The sequence below is a fragment of the Giraffa tippelskirchi genome, chromosome 10 (genome assembly GCF_054371585.1).
Source record: "Giraffa tippelskirchi isolate mGirTip1 chromosome 10, T2T-mGirTip1v1.2.pri, whole genome shotgun sequence".
Taxonomy (NCBI): Eukaryota; Metazoa; Chordata; class Mammalia; order Artiodactyla; family Giraffidae; genus Giraffa; species Giraffa tippelskirchi.
Genome location: NC_137284.1, coordinates 147,584,302 through 147,591,789, shown reverse-complemented (window position 1 = coordinate 147,591,789; position 7,488 = coordinate 147,584,302).

The window sequence follows — 7,488 nt, the reverse complement described above, 5'->3', positions numbered from 1 at the left end:
TGGGGCAGAATAAAAATGGTAGAAAAGCATTAGAGGCATAGAGCACAGCCATTGGCAAAGCCCAAAGGTAAAAGGAAATGGTCCAGTTTGAGGAACTGAAAAAATGCTAACTAGTGTGACTTCAGGTATAATGAAACAAAAGCCAGACTGCGAAGGGTTTTGCAAGTTCTTTGAAAAAGCTTGGACTTAACCAGATTAACTTGTATATAGTTAACTTAACCAGATTAACTTTTTATTGTAGTCTAGCAGTGAGTTTCCAATGAGATGCAAGAGCTTCTCTGATTTTTTTTTTCCCCAAGTATTCTGAAGATCTCTAGCACTGTCTAGGAAATTTTTTAAATACTTTATTTTTACTGTGGCAAAATCATAAAAGTTACCATCCTGACTGTTTTTAAGTGTACAGTACAGAAGCGCTAACTATATGCAGATTATTGTGGAAAATAAAGCACCTTTAACCCCTGTTCCCCACTGGCAAAGCACCAACAGCCACTGCTCTAGCTGTAATTTTCTTTCCCTGCAACACTGGCAGTATTGGCAGTAATTGCCCTGTGAATAATTCCTGAACTAGTAGGAATCTTGCTCCATATGTTTAGATAAATGGTATTTTTAAAGATACTTATCCAGATGGTATGGCTAGGGCCTATATTACAGTTGATAAAAATAAGAAATACCTAAAAATGGATAATTCCATCTGATAGACATGAATTTCAACAGAAAGCTGAGAATCCATTCAATTAGAACTTTGCTGAGCACCTGGCACATGCTAATTGTAGAGGATACAGATGAATAGCCTTAGTCCCTAGGATCGTGTGAATGAACATGTGTGTTGTAAAGTATTGGCCAGATCCTGGGGACTCGCTCAGGAAAGTGCAGATACACTGTTACTCTTGGCCAGTGCAAAGGAGCCTGCTGGGTAGATGGGCTCCAGGATGCTGGAGCCTTGCAGCCTGAACCCAGTGTAGCTAAATGGATGTTCTGAATCATGCCATCGCCACCTTTTGGGGGAAAGACTGACTGTAAGAGGAACTTAGGAGCATTAGCTTGATACTTTAAAGAGAGTGACTGCATTAGATGTCAACAGCTCTCCTGAGTCAGAAAACAAGCCAAGGATCGGTGTGTTGGTGCGCTGATTGTCCCTGAGCTTCCAAGGAGCCTTAGCACTGTTTGACAGGAAAGCTGTAGACAACTCAGCAGATTAGCGTGGCACTGCTCCATGCTGAAAATGGGAAACTAGAGCTACAATGCATCTGTACATGAGCTGCACCCTAAAACCAACCGATAAGTGAACACTGTGCAGCTCAAAACGATCTGTACTGAGCAGTGGACCAGGCAGAAAGTAAAAGATGAGAGCGAAGAGTCACTTCTTGACTCCATGGAATCAACACATTTCAGGACACCAGCGACCAGCAGTTAAGAACTAACTGCAACTAGAAAAAATACCTTTTTAGGTTTTAGCTAGCCAGATGGTTTAATTTCTCTGGTCACAACCAAAACTGTTTTCCCTCTAATGGTTAGTGTTTCATGTGCTGGAGGATTTCACCCTTGAATGGCTTAGTAAAAAGAGACTGGGTTTCTCAAACCCATGATGCAAAACTCATGGGTTTGTGACGTAGTTCTACTCACCAGCTAGGAGACATTAAGTCCCTTACCACCTCTGAGACTTTCTGCCTCTGTAAAATCATGATAGTACTTCATGGGATTAATGAAAACATTTGTGAAAAGGACTAGGTATACTATAAAAGGTTAATCAAATACTTTTACAGACAGCTATTTGTATGACTAATGAGAATTGCTTCTGTCTTACTAGCAGATTTTTCCAAGGCAATGTTGATAAATACCTGCTAAAAATATGAGTTCTCTACATTTATAAGCAGCATGGTAGGTTCAGGAAGAAGGTGTGAGATGCATTTTACTGTTTCTGTAATCATAGGTTCCAGTAACTTATTTATTAAAAAAAAAAACCACACACATACATAATAATGCTTTTATTCATGAAGCTCCTCCCACAAAGTCAGAATTTAAAATTCCACCCTCAAATGGACACTTGTATCTGTATGGCTGAGTCCCTTTTCTGTCCCCTTGAAACTATCACAACATTGTTAATTGGCTATACTCCAATATAAAAAAGTTTAAAAAAATTAAATTCCACCCTCTTCACCTTTTTCCTCTTTCCTCACACACTTCTCCCAAAGCTTTTAAGTCTCAAAGTTTAGAGAATGAGAGGACAGGAACAAACTTCAAGAACAAAAGGCAGAGGGAGATGTCTTTCAACCTGCCAATCCTGACTTCATGGTCCTTCTTAAGTGCTCATTTATGAGTTCAAAAGGAAGCATTCTTTAAAAATATATATATATTGATATATATATTAAAAATATATACATATATTAAAATATACACATATTTTTATATATTAAAATATATACATATATTTTTATATTAAAAATTACATATATATGAGATAAAATCACCAAAACAAACAGCAATACATTCAAGAAGACTTAGATAAAACAAGGAAATAGTAAAACCCTGGATGTGGAGATAACTGGAAAACCAGTAAAAAATGTATACTGAACTTGAAACGTTTTGAGATATCAATGTGGTTTGAATCATCAGAAACTTTACAAGCAGTGACAACCATGATTGCAAGTAATGTCAATGTTTTTAGAGCACTTACTAGATGCCAGGGATTGTGCTTTGTAAGCCTGATCTTATTTAATTCCCATATCATATGTATCCCCCCTTTTAGAGATGCAGAAACTGAGGCATAGGTCTTTTGCCAAAAATCACACAGCTCCAAATGTCTTAGACTGAGGGTTAAGTCCAAGCCACCGAGTTGACTCATTGGAAAAGACCCTAATGCTGGGTAGGATTGGGGGCAGGAGGAGAAGGGAACGACAGAGGATGAGATTGTTGGATGGCATCACTGATTCGATGGACATGGGTTTGGGTAGACTCCGGGAGTTGGTGATGGACAGGGAGGCCTGGCGTGCTGCAATTCATGGGGTCGCAAAGAGTCGGACATGACTGAGCGACTGAACTGAACTGAACCTGACTCCAAAGCCTGTACCTTTTGTGACATGACAGCATAGCACAGATCTGCTAAGTCTGAGGATTACTGTAACAATAACTACCATTTGTCCAGTGTTTTAGCATTTGCTAAGCATTGTGCTTGGGCTTGCCAGGTGGCTCAGTGGTAGAGAATCCACCTGCCAAAACAGGAGTTATGGATTCAATTCCTGGGCAGATCCCCTGGAGAAGGAAATGGCAATTCACTCCAGCATTCTTGCCTGGAAACTCACCTGGGCAGAGGAGCCTGGTGGGCTACAGTCCACGGGGTCGCAGAGTCGGACACGACTGAGCACGGCAGCACAGCAAGTACTACGCTGAACTCCTTAAGCCGCATCACTTAGTTCTTAACAACCACCCTACGAAGTATCACTTTTCCCATTTTACATGTGAACTGCAGTTTAGAGCTGTGGTCCTCAGCTCCAGCTATGCATTCGAGTCACCAGCAGGAGGTCAGAGGAACCCTGTACCTGGTTCCACTCCAGGCCAATTCAATCAGCATGAGGGTGGGGAGGGAGCAACGACTTCACCACAGTATTTTTGAGAAGCTCCTTAGATGGCTGTACTGTGCAGCCAAGGTTAAGAATCACTGCTTTAAAGCAGTATTCCTCAGGGACTTCCCTGGTGGTCCAGTGGCTAATCTCTGAGCTCCCAATGCATGGGGCCTGGGTTCAAGCCCTGGTCAGGGAACTAGATCCTACATGCCACAAGTAAGACTACGTGCCCCAACTAAAGGTCCTGCGTGCCCCCAATGAAGACGGACAATCTTGTCTACCGCAACTAAGACCTGGCACAGCCAAATAAAAGAATTTTTAATGAAAAAAAAGTATTATTCCTCAAACTTGAGTATTCAGCAGTTATCATCGAGAGAGCTTGTCAAACACGGCTGGGCCCCACCCCAGATTGTCTTATTCAGTAGGGCTCCCAGGGGCCCAAGAATTTGCATTTGTAACACTTCCTGAGTGTTGCTGATGCTTCTAGCATGGTACCACACTTTGAGAACTATTAAAGTCACTTGGCCAAAGCCCACCAGCTGGCAAACTAGTGTGGCTCTACCTCGAATGAGATTCCTTAGCCACCCTGAAGCCTTCTCCTAACCCAGAAGGAGGAAATCTTTAGAACTTGACAGCAGTAGAACAAGGTGTCCATTCCAGGTAAGGAGAAAGTCTTAGTATGAGAAAGTTCATTCAACTACTGATCGCTGTAAAAGAAAAACTGAATAAATGGAGCAGAATCCCATATACCTGAATAGGAAGATTATGTGTTATTAAGATGTTAATAGTTTACATTTAATTTATATAATTTATGATTTCTATCAAAATTTCAATATACATTTCTGGTGTTTGATAAAAGGATCTAAAATTTTATTTGAAAGAAAAAATAGAGAACACAAAAGAAATTGTGAAAAGGAAGAATGATGTGAAGACCTATATTAGATGAAATATATAGTTTAAATTGTTTTTAAAGATACTGGTATTCATGCAAGAATAAAGCATGGAGGGAAAAAAGAGATAATCTAGAAGTAGTTTGTATAATAATGAACATACAATAAAGGGTGCTTCACAAATTTGTTAATAAATGGTATTGGGACAATTAGTTAGTAATTAGGTGGGGGAAGAACAACACCTCATACCATATACCAAAGAAATACTGAATGGGTCAGTAATTAAGTACAGGGGAAAAAATTTAATGGTAAGTGTAAGGGAATAGAACTGAATCATTAGCTAAACTTGGACAGATGTTTACTTCTGTAACCGCAAAGTAATAAAAGAAGCCCAAGTGAAAAGGCCAGCAGATTGAAAACAGGTTCTTAAGAACATGTTTAAATGATACCAAAAAAATATTTATGGCAAACGACAAAAAAAAAAATGGGTATTTTTAAAGTTCTATAAAGAATGTATACAGTTTTATGAGAAAAACATGCAAAGAACAAAAGAAAAATTGCAACTGACATAAAGAGGCAAATGACACAAAAACAGCAACTAGAATTAGTAACCAAATACATGAGGATACACCCTCTGCTCTCAGGGCCTTTATATTTTGCCTCCAAACACACTCTCCCCAAATGTCCCACCCGGCTCTTAAACTCACTTTTTCAGGTCTTTGTTCAAAGGTCACTTTACAAAGCTTTCTCTGACTACTCACTTGAAAGTCACAAATATTATTCACTATGAACCTCACCTCCTTTTCTGCTCCATTTTTCTACCAGGCACAGTGAATAGTTTATGTATTGTCTCTTCCTCCTGCAAAAACCCAGCTCTGTGTGGACAGGAATTTTACTCACACTCATTACCATATCCCCAGTGCCTAGAACAGTACCTGATTTGTAGTCAGAATCTCTACATTTTGGCTGAATGAATGAAAGACCCAAACTTGCTTATAATTGGAAAATTAATGAAGTACTTTTTTCTCACTGTATTAGAAAAAAGGGAAGGAAAGAAGAAAGGCAGGGAGGGATGAAGGAAGAGAAACATGAATGATAATTCATTTGGATTGACAACAAGATTTAGTAAAACTGGAAGATTGCTGTTGGCAGTATATTTAGTTTAACCTTATTGAAAAAGAATCTATTGACAAGTATACCAAGCCATTAATAACATCCATATCCTTTGACCTAAAAATACAACTTAGCATCTAAATTTTGATTTTTAAATATCATTCTATAACAAAAGAAATCCCCCCTCTTTGGAGAAAGTGGATTCCAAGGCTACAGTTGATAAAATGCCAGAAAGTAAAATAATGCCCTTTCAAAAAAGAGGGAACTTACTCAAAAGGCATGGAATTTAACCTAAAAGAGTTCCCAATGGCCAAGGCTGGAACAATTTGAGCATCAGAACAAATAAGAATAGTGCTGGTTTAAAACCCAAAGATTAAAATAAATATCCTTGAGTTCATACTGATACAAATAAATTAGGGAGAAGCAACAACTGTTACTTACAGAAGAATCAGTTCAGTTCAGTTGCTCAGTCATGTACGACTCTTTGTGACCCCATGGACTGCAGCACGCCAGGCTTCCCTGTCCATCACCAACTCCCAGAGCCTACTCACACTCATGTCCATCGAGTTGGTGATGCCATCCAACCATTCATACTCTGTCAGCCCTTTCTCCTCCTGCCCTCAATCTTTCCCAGCATCAGGGTCTTTTCCAGTGAGTCAGTTCTTTGCATCAAGGGCCAAAGTACTGGAGCTCCAGCTTCAGTATCAGTCCTTTCAAAGAACATTCAGAACTGATTTCCTTTAGGATGGACTGGTTGGATCTCCTTGCAGTCCAAGGGACTCTCAAGAGTCTTCTCCAACACCACAGTTCAAAAGCATCAATTCTTTGGTGCTCAGCTTTCTTTATAGTCCAACTCTCACATCCATACATGACTACTGGAAAAACCACAGCTTTGACCAGACATATATTTGCCATGAAGTGATGGGACTGAAAATGAAAATCATCTTCATTTTCTGAATGTTGAGTTTTAAGCCAGCTTTTTCACTCTCTTCTTTCACTTTCATCAAGAGGCTCTTTAGTTCTTCTTCACTTTCTGCCATAAGGGTGGTGTCATCTGCATATCTGAGGTTATTGAAATTTTTTCCAGCAATCTTGATTCTAGCTTGTGCTTCATGCAGTCTGGCATTTTGCATGATGTACTCTGCATAGAAGTTAAATAAGCACGGTGACAATATACAGCCTTGATGTACTTCTTTCCCAATTTGGAATGAGTCCACTGTCATGTCCGGTTCTAACTGTTGCTTCTTGGCCTGCATACAGGTTTATCAGGAGGCAGGTAAAGTGGTCTCGTATTCCCATCTCTTAAAGAATTTTCCACAATTTGTTGTGATCCACACAGTCAAAGGTTTTGGTGTAGTCAATAAAGCAGAAGTAGATGTTTTTCTGGAACTCTCTTGCTTTTTCAATGATCCAGTGGATATTGGCCATTTGATCTCTGGTTCCTCTACATTTTCTAAATCCACCTTGAACATCTGGAAGTTCACAGTTCACGTGTTGTTGAAGCCTGGCTTGGAGAATTTTGAGCATTACCTTGCTAGTGTGTGTGATGAGTGCAATTGTGCGGTAGTTTGAGCATTCTTTGGCATTGCCCTTCTTTGGGATCGGAATGAAAACTGACCTTTTCCAGTCCTGTGGCCACTGCTGAGTTTTCCAAATTTGCTGGCATATTGAGTGCATCACTTTCACAGCATCATCTTTGAGGATTTGAAATAGCTCAACTGGAATTCCATCACCTCCACTAGCTTTGTTCGTAGTGATGCTTCCTAAGGCCCACTTGACTTCACATTCCAGGATGTCTGGCTCTAGGTGAGTGAGCACATCATCGTGGTTATCTGGGTCGTGAAGATCTTTTTTTCTATAGTTCTTCTCTGTATTCCTGCCACCTCTTCTTAATATCTTCTGCTTCTGTTAGGTCCATATCGTTT